General features: G+C 44.0%; 1 pseudogene; it reads right to left on the minus strand.

Moving 5' to 3' along the window:
* Nucleotides 1-3084: 3084 nt before the first annotated feature.
* LOC119507226 lies at nucleotides 3085-6717 on the minus strand (annotated as a pseudogene).
* Between the last annotated feature and the right edge of the window lie 2911 nt (nucleotides 6718-9628).

Raw genomic sequence — 9628 nt, forward strand, 5'->3', positions numbered from 1 at the left:
ACCGAATCTCTTTAGTACTGAACCTTTTTCCAAGTCTCTCTGTCCTTTCTTTGTTTCTCTGTCTGTAGGGCTCCCTTTAGTATCTCCAGTAGGGCAGGTCTCTTGTTAGCAAATTCTCTCAGCATTTGTTTGTCTGTGAAAAATTTAAGCTCTCCCTCAAATTTGAAGGAGAGCTTTGCTGGATAAAGTATTCTTGGCTGGAAATTTTTCTCACTCAGAATTTTAAATATATCGTGCCACTGCCTTCTCGCCTCCATGGTGGCTGCTGAGTAGTCACTACTTAGTCTTATGCTGTTTCCTTTGTATGTGGTGAATTGCTTTTCTCTTGCTGCTTTCAGAACTTGCTCCTTCTCTTCTGTGTTTGATAGTGTGATCAGTATATGTCTCGGAGTGGGTTTCTTTGGATTTATTCTATTTGGAGTTCGCTGAGCATTTATGATTTGTGTATTTATGTTGTTTAGAAGATTTGGGAAGTTTTCCCCAACAATTTCTTTGAATACTCTTCCTAGACCTTTACCCTTTTCTTCCCCTTCTGGGACACCAATGAGTCTTATATTTGGACGTTTAATATTATCTATCATATCCCTGAGGTCCATTTCGATTTTTTCAATTTTTTTCCCCATTCTTTCTTTTATGCTTTCATTTTCCATTCTGTCATCTTCGAGGTCACTGATTCGTTGTTCAACTTCCTCTAGTCTTGTACTATGAGTGTCCAGAATCTTTTTAATTTGGTCAACAGTTTCTTTAATTTCCATAAGATCATCCATTTTTTTATTTAGTCTTGCAATGTCTGCTTTATGCTCTTCTAGGGTCTTCTTGTTTTCCTTTATCTCCCGTACTATTGTCTCATTGTTCATCTTTAGTTCTTTGAGTAGCTGCTCTAGGTGCTGTGTCTCTTCTGGTCTTTTGATTTGGGTGCTTGGGCTTGGGTTATCCATATCGTCTGTTTTTTTCATATGCTTTAGAATTTTGTTTTTTTTGGCCTCGTGGCATTTGCTGAACTTGATAGGGTTCTTTTAGGATTTGTAGACCAATTGAAGTCCTTATCTCTAATTTATCAGATCTACAGCTTCGTGGAGTACACTTTCTCTAAGTAACCAGCAGGTGGCGTCCACGAGCCACCTGTTCTCCACAAGCCAGTTCTCCCCTGCTTAGCCTTTTTGGTGAGTGGGGGAGTGAGTCTTGTGGGGTCCAATTGGTGTACCAAGCTTGCGTGTGTAGTTGGTGTTGCCTGCCCTGTATATGGGGCGTGTTTCTGGGCAGTCAGGGAGAGGGGGGTGGCTCTAACAATCAAATCTCCCTGGTGATCCTAGAGTTTTAAAGCTGCTGCAATAGTCTAATCCTTCAGTTCAGTCCTGCCACAGTTTGTCTCTGCCACTGACCCACAAGTCCTTGGTATTGGCGTATGGCTCCTGAGACTTGCAAGTGGGCCCCTCTTCCAGGCCGTGCACCCCGGGTCCTCTGTTGAGGGATGACTGTGCTATGTCACAGGTGAGTGCCGTCCCCCCAGGGCAGTTATGGGCTGCTGGGCTTTGTAGGGAGGCTCCCAGTCTGCTGAAATGATGGCTGAATGGGGCTTTGTTAATTCACACTGCTCTACCTTCCCAACTCTGGGACAATCAGCTGAGGTTGCAGGGAAGGCTAATGTCCACGCCCAGTTTTGTGGTGTGTGCCTGTTATTTGAAGCACTTCCGTCACACTGGGTTGTCTGGAGCAGTTCTGGGCTATGGGGCTGGCGATGGGCAGGAGTGTTTCCTGTCCACCAGGATGATGGCTGTGAGCGGACAACCCCCTTTTCTTGGGAAGTTGTGGTGTTTAGTGAATTTTCTCAGCCACTGGATTATTGCGTTTTGTCTCAGAGCTCTCCTAGTTCTACTCTTGACTTGACCTGCCCAAATAGCAATTCTTTGAAACTTTCTGTATTGAGCTTCTTAGAGTAATTGTTTTAGAAAAAGAAAAAAGGATTAAAAAAAAAAACAAAACAACAACAACAACAACAAAAACGGGCCCTCCTCAGAGATCTAATGGGTTATTGAAATGCTAAGAGACAAAGCAACCAGGGCCATTAAGGAAAGGTCCACAGGGCAGAGAGATCAGCTTTTCTTCGGGATTTGCATATGTGCCTCAGGGCCCTTCCCCTTTCTATGTTCACCAGAACTCCAAAAATCCTCCGCTTTTATTTTGGAGTTTTTCGTGTTGTTTTTTTTCTATGCCTGTCTCCTCTCTGCTGGGCTGGCTGCTCTCAGATTCTCTGGTGTCTGGTCTCAGTCTATCTATGGTTGGAGTTTGAATCAGTAGAATGAGTTTCCGATAAGGGCTGCCACTGCAGTTCTCCCTTCTCCTTCCCAGAGCTGACAGCCCCTCCTCCCCCGGGACTGAGCCTGGCAGGGAGGGGCGCGGGTCCCCTGGCCGCAAAAACTTACAGATTTCGCTGATCTCAGCAGTTCCACGTTTTCTTGAGTGTTGTATGAATTATGCCCAAAGTCAGATTGCTCTGTGGTGTCCAGTCCACGCAGTTCCTGGCTTTCTACCTACTTTCCTGGAGGAGTAACTAAAACATATAGCTCACCAGTCTGCCATCTTGCCCCGCCTCTAAGCCTCACTTTTGATTTAGAATTTCTCACCTCTGGGGTATTTACACCTTCTTGAAGACAAAGGCAATCTCTCAGATCTTTCTATAATTGGGACAGGGAAGGTTGAGGCTGGCCAACGTCCCCTTTAGATTCTGTGTTCCTACAGGGAAAAATGTGGAAAGCAAACACTATTCCAGAACTCTCCCAAAACAGCAAGACACAATTCTTTTCCTTTTAATACAGTACTAGCCCAAGAGAACAAAAAGCAGAGTTCCAAAGAGTGGCCTAGTGCTCAGCATTATACTTGTAGACTCGAGGGTAAATTAAATATAAAATAATGACATTTGGACAGAGTAGCATGTAGTTGTTTATTTTAAAGGTACAACACTTAAAAACTCCTTGGTAATAAATAGTGTGGACGGCTCCAGTCCTGGTTCCAAGCACGAGCTAAGGGTACATGAGGGCCCCTGGGAGCCACAGATCCAGTGTTATTTGGGAGGCATCCGGCTGATCAAAATTCATTGATTTTCCTCTGTAGGTATTTCAACATGGAGTCTATTCCTTGCACTGAGCCCCAGATTTTCTTCAGCACTTCGTACTGCCTCTCATTTGCCTGCTCCAAGTCTGTCTTCATGTTACACCGTATGAGGGCCTTGGATTCCTCAAGCACAACTGGGTTGCACGAGGCAAGTTCCTTGACTTGAATCATGATTTTCTGGGTGAATGTCCCAGGACAAAACACCTGAGAGGCCAGTCCTTTGCCACAGGCCTCTTGTGCGGTCAGCTTCCGTCCACTAAATAACATTTCATTTGCAGATGCTCCTCCCATAATCTTGGGAACTATAACTGCAGATCAGCCATCTGGGCTCCGCCCGAAGGTAGTGTAGAGCATCTGAAACCAGGCCTTTTCGTTAGCTCAGACCACGTCACAGAGAGGCAAGATGGAGGCTCCCAGTCCAATGGCAGGGTCATTCACTGCTACAATAATTGGCTTCTTAAACTGGATAAAAGTATTCAAGAAGCTTCTGATAGCTTCACCATTTTAGTGCTTTCTCTTTTTTTGTTGTCTGTTAAATGCCGGATAAAATAAATAAAATTGAGCCTGCAACAGAAGACGCTGCCGACGGCGCTGAGCAGCACAGGCTTGCTGTTGTCAGCCACCGTTGTGTGCAGGTGCTTTGCACTTCTTTCATTACTTCAGGATTTAGTGAATTATTCTCTGATGACTTTGTTGATAACAAGATGTTGGTGAACCCATCCTGCTTCCTGACAACAATATCCCTGTTTCAGTAGACACTTTCCATTTGCCTCACACCAAAATGCAACTGCTTGTCAAAAGGCTGGTCTCTTCTGTCATCAGTAAATTTCCTTTTCCTGGCCGAGAGTCCAGCGACAGGTGCCTGTATGCTGGTTGTCCCATTGGCTGTTAATGCATCCATAAACAGAGATGTACCTTTCCTGCTAATGACTAATCCCCTGGCCATGGTCATGGTCACTGGGCTGGTCACCTGGGATGCCAGCGGGTGAGTCTGGGGTCTGCTGCCCATCCTTGCTTGCTTGGTGCCAGGGGCCAGCAGGACTCCAGCCGGCTTCTTGGCGGTCACCTTGGGCACCACTGTATCCTCCTCAACCTGCTCCAAGGGGTCGAGCTTCTCAGGGCTCTTGCTCTGAAAGCTGTCAATGGCTGTCCTACTCTTAATACGGCTCTTGGACATGAGAATCTTATTCCTGATTTTGCAACTTCCGTATTTTTCTGGTTGGAGAGAGCTGGAGCTGAGTTTTTCCTGAACTTCGGGCTGGCAGCAAAGAGCTGGCTGTTTTTTGGCTCACAGTCTTTGCCACTCACCAGGGATTTAGGGGAGGTCCTCGAACATTCGCTGTTGGTGGATCTGGAGATCTGTTTCCTGCACTGTTTGGAGAGGTCCTGTTTGTCTGGGTGAAGGTGCGTCTTTCTGTTTCTCAGTGTGGCACCGGTTGAAGTCATGAATGTACTCCTCTTGTGCACGAGGTACTATTCCAGTTGCCAGGTGTTGTCCTCGCTTTCATAGCCTTTCCATCCAGCCAAGTACTCAGTCTTCCCTTACTTGTTTTTCCTTTGTCAGCAATCCTTTTGACCTACTCAAAGAAAGGAAAGAAAAATTGATGGTTGAGAAGCAAAAGAGAAAAACATACTGAACCAGTCAGAAGCTGAATTCAGACACATTTTCCTAGGGCTCTTTTACTTAACCAGAGCCCTTAACAGAGATGTGTGGAGTTAAGAAGTGTAATAATGTTGGTTGGTTGTTGTTAACACTGGATGCAGTTATTAAAGAAAGGGATGAGCTCATTGCTTCACATTCCCAGCTCAAGCACTGCATAAAGGAAGAGAAAAATTTTTATGAGTGCTCTAAAGAAACTCTTATTTCTTCTAGCCACAGACAGAGATTTCTGAAAACCAGACCCAGAGTCTCATTGTGATGGTGGCTGAATTACAACATATACTGAATTCCCAACCTTGCAAAGTATCTGCTGCTAAACCAAGGGCATTGATTGGGAAAGAATGGGATGCTTGAAATTGGAATGGGCACATATGGACTGATAATGATGCTGGAGTGGACATTGAACCCTAGATTCTGCTGAGTCTTCTTTGCCAGATAAATCTGTAATAGTCTGCCCTGAGGAATCAGCCACCCAACCTCCAGTCTGCCCTTAAGAATAAGCCTTCCCTAACATGACCACAGACATAGGGAACTGGTGGTTTGATGGGTTGAGCCCTCTACCGTAGGTTTTACCCTTGGGAAGATGGTTGCTGCAAAGGAGAGGCTAGGCCTCCCTATGGTTGTGCCTAAGAGCCTCCTCCCGAATGCCTCTTTGTTGCTCAGATGTGGCCCTCTCTCTCTAGCTAAGCCAACTTGAAAGGTGAAATCACTGCCCTCCCCCCTACGTGGGATCAGACACCCAGGGGAGTGAATCTCCCTGGCAACGTGGAATATGACTCCTGGGGAGGAATGTAGACCTGGCATCATGGGATGGAGAACATCTTCTTGACCAAAAGGGGGATGTGAAAGGAAATGAAATAAGCTTCAGTAGCAGAGAGATTCCAAAAGGAGCTGAGAGGTCACTCTGGTGGGCACTCTTACACACACTTTAGACAACCCTTTTTAGGTTCTAAAGAATTGGGGTAGCTGGTGGTGGATACCTGAAACTATCAAACTACAACCCAGAACCCATGAATCTCGAAGACAATTGTATAAAAATGTAGCTTATGAGGGGTGACAATGGGATTGGGAAAGCCATAAGGACCACACTCCACTTTGTCTAGTTTATGGATGGATGAGTAGAAAAATAGGGGAAGGAAACAAACAGACAAAGGTACCCAGTGTTCTTTTTTACTTCAATTGCTCTTTTTCACTCTAATTATTATTCTTGTTATTTTTGTGTGTGTGCTAAGGAAGGTGTCAGGGATTGATTTAGGTGATGAATGTACAACTATGTAATGGTACTGTGAACAATTGAATGTACGATTTGTTTTGTATGACTGCATGGTATGTGAATATATCTCAATAAAATGAAGATTAAAACAAAAAAAAAAAGAATAAGCCTTCCCACCTCCACCTGAAGAGATTAACTCTGCTGCTCCTCATAAACCTGTAGCTTCCTACCCTGAGGAAAGAGCACTCATACCTCTGTCTGAAGATATTAACCCTTTTTCACCAGATGAAACTCTAATGGAATGCCCTGAGTAGTTGGCTTGCAAAACATTGCTAATTTCTCTCATGACCCCCATGCCACCTCTCTTTTCTTCCAGACTTATGACTAGACTGAAATGCCAACAGGCTCCAAAAGATGAGGTACAATGTATGACCCACAAGAAGGTGGGTTACATTCCAAAATAACTGCGTAATTATCCAAATTTATACACATAAATCAGAAGATTATGTATGGGAATGGATATTAAGGGTGAGGGATAATGACGAAAGAAACTTTAAGTTGAATCAGACTGAATTTGTTGATGTGGGCCCCTTAAGTGTAGATTCTGTATTCAGTATTGTAGCTTGGGATTAGAAAGTGCTGTAAGAGCTTGTTTGGGTGGTTAGCTAAAGCACTGACCAAGAGATAGCCTACATTACCTGAAGTTGAAATGCCAGTACTTTCCTGGTATCATGTAGATGAGGGAAACTGAAGGCTTAGAGAGATTTGAATGCTAGAGTGGATTTATCATGTAAGACCTGCTCATTCATCCCAGGAATGTCCAGAGGACACAACTATCACCAGGACTGTGAAGAATAAATTTGTGAGACAAACTCTTGTCATCCCTGAAGAGCTCTGTAATTGCTCTTCTCTATAAGTCAGATATTACTGTGGGAACTGCTACAACTCATTTTGGATCCTTAAGCACATTGGGGATGGATCAGATCCTGGACTGGCAGGAGAAAAGTGGCAGCACTTAACTGCCAGTGTCAAGGTAGGCATGGCTACTGTAAAGAACAGCAGACTCAAAGCAATAATCAGAATAGTCTGACTCACAGAGACCCATGGTGTTGGCTAGTTGATCATGGGGTACCTTGAAGTGAAATAGATTAGTGGTCTTCTAAATTTTTATTTGATCTCTATAAGCAGAAGAGTGCCACATCAAATAAGCAAAACTCTAACTTGAAATACAAAAAGCAGAGTCACAGTCTCCCAATCAATTCCCAGACTTCAGACAGTTTACAGACCCAGAACCCCTTGAATGAAGCAAAGACCTGATCCCTTGGGGCAAGACCCTGATACACTACCAAAAATTTTTACTATGACTCTTCCTTCCAGGCTACCTCAAAGTGACCTGTAGTCTTTTACCAGGGTGGCTGTGCATTAGGGAAAAGGAAATGATTAGATATTATAGGGATTATTAGTCACTGGCTCTAACCTGACATTAATTCCAGGAGATCCAAAACATTCCTGTGGTCCTCCAGGAAGAGTAGGGGTTTACGGAGGTCAGATGATCCATGATATTTTAGCTCAGGCCATCTAACAGTTGGTCCAGTGGCTATTCCCCTTGTTCTGGAATGCATAATTGGAATAGGCATACTCAGCAACTGATAGAATCCCTACAGTGGTTCCCTGACTTGTGGAGTGAGGGCTATTGTGGTAGGAAAGACCAAATGGAAACCACTAGACCTTCATCTACTTAGCAAAATAGTTAATCAAAACCAGTACAGCATTCCTGGAGGGAATGCAGAGATTAATGCCACCATCAAGGATTTGATGGCTGCAGGGGTGGGGATTCCCACTATATCCCCATTCAGTTCTCCTATTTGGCCTGTGCAGAAAACAGATTGATCTTGGAGGATTACAGTGGAGTATTGTAAACTTAACCAGGTGGTGATTCCAATTGCAACTGCTACTCCAGATGCAGTATCATTGCTTGTGCATATCAACACATCCCCCAGTACCTCGTATGCACTATTGAGGTAGCAAATGCTTTTTTCTTGATACCAGTTAGTAAGGACCACCAGAAACTTTTTGTTTCAGCTGGCATGGCCAGCAATACTCTTTCATTGTCCTATCTCAGGAATATATCAACTCTCCAGCCCTATGTCATAATTTAGTCTGCAGGAACCCTGATCACCTTTCCCTTCCAGAAGACATAACACCAGTCCATTATATTGATATCATATTGACTGGATCTAGTAAGCAAGAAGTAGCAACTATTGTTGAATTACTGGTAAGGCATTTGCTTGTTAGAAGATATAATCCAGCAAAAATTCAGGGGCCTTCCACCTCAGTGAAACTTCAAGGCATCCACTGGCATGGGGTATATCATGGTATCCCTCATAAGGAAGGATAAGCTGTTGCCAAAAAAGAGGCGCAACACTAGTTTCCCTCTAGGGATCCTGAAGGTAACATATTCCTCATTTGAGAGTGCTACTTTGGCACATTTACCAACTGACCTGAAAAGCTGCTAGGTTTGAATGGGAACTGGAAGAAAAGGAGGCTCTACAACAGGTTCAGGATACCATGTAAGCTTCTTTGAAACTTAGACCCTATGATCCTGCAGATTCAATGGTGCTGGAAGTTTCAATCACAAAAGAAATGTTTTTTGAAACCTTTGGCAGGCCTCCGTAGGAGAATCACTGTACAGGCCTGCCATTCTCTGCAGATAACTGCTTTCCTTTTGAAAAACAGTTTTGTCCTGTTACTTGGCCTTAGTAGGACCAAACACTTAACCATGGGCCACCAAGTTGCCGTGAGATCTGAGTTGCCCGATATGAACTGGGTGTGGCCTGTCCCACAAGCCATAATGTTGGGTGTGAACAACAGCACTCCATCATCAAATGAAGTGGTATATATGAGATTGAGCTTGAGCAGTCCCTGAAGGCACAAGTAGATTACTTGAGGAAGTAGCCCAAATACCCATGCACCCCACACCTGCCAACTTTTCTTCTCTTTCCCAGCACACAGCTAGGGCTTCTTTGGAGATTCCTTATGATCAAATGATTGAGGAAGAGAAAACATGGGCCTGGTTTACAGTTGGTTCTGCATGATATACTGGTAACACCGAAAAGTGGACAGTTGCATTTCTATAACCCTTTCTGAAACATTGCTGAATCTCAGTGCTGAAGGAAATTGTATTAGTTAGGGTTCTTTAGGAAAACAAACAGGAGACATCTGTAAATATGAGATTTTATAAAGGTGTCTCACACAACTGTGGGGATGCACGAGACCACATTCTGAAGGGCAGGATACAAGAGTCCAAATTCCGTAGGATAGGAGGCACAAGTCCAAATTCTGTAGGACAGTATGCATGAGTCCAAATTCCATACGGCAGTAAGCAAGCTGGCAACTCTGATGAAGGTCTTCAATGAACTCCCCAGGAGAGACTGGCTGGCTGAAGAAAAAAATGGAAGTTCTCTCTTTTCCCTTAAAAGTCTTTAACTGATTGGATTAAATCCAGTTGAATTGAATTCTCTCATTGAAAAAGACAAGCCCTTCATTGATATAATCAGCCACAGATGCAGTCAATTGACTAATGATTTAATACCAGCCCTCCGGTTTATTAACCAGCCACAAACGTCCTTGCAGTGATGATTTGG

Source organism: Choloepus didactylus, chromosome 1 (assembly GCF_015220235.1).
Source record: "Choloepus didactylus isolate mChoDid1 chromosome 1, mChoDid1.pri, whole genome shotgun sequence".
NCBI classification, from domain to species: Eukaryota; Metazoa; Chordata; class Mammalia; order Pilosa; family Megalonychidae; genus Choloepus; species Choloepus didactylus.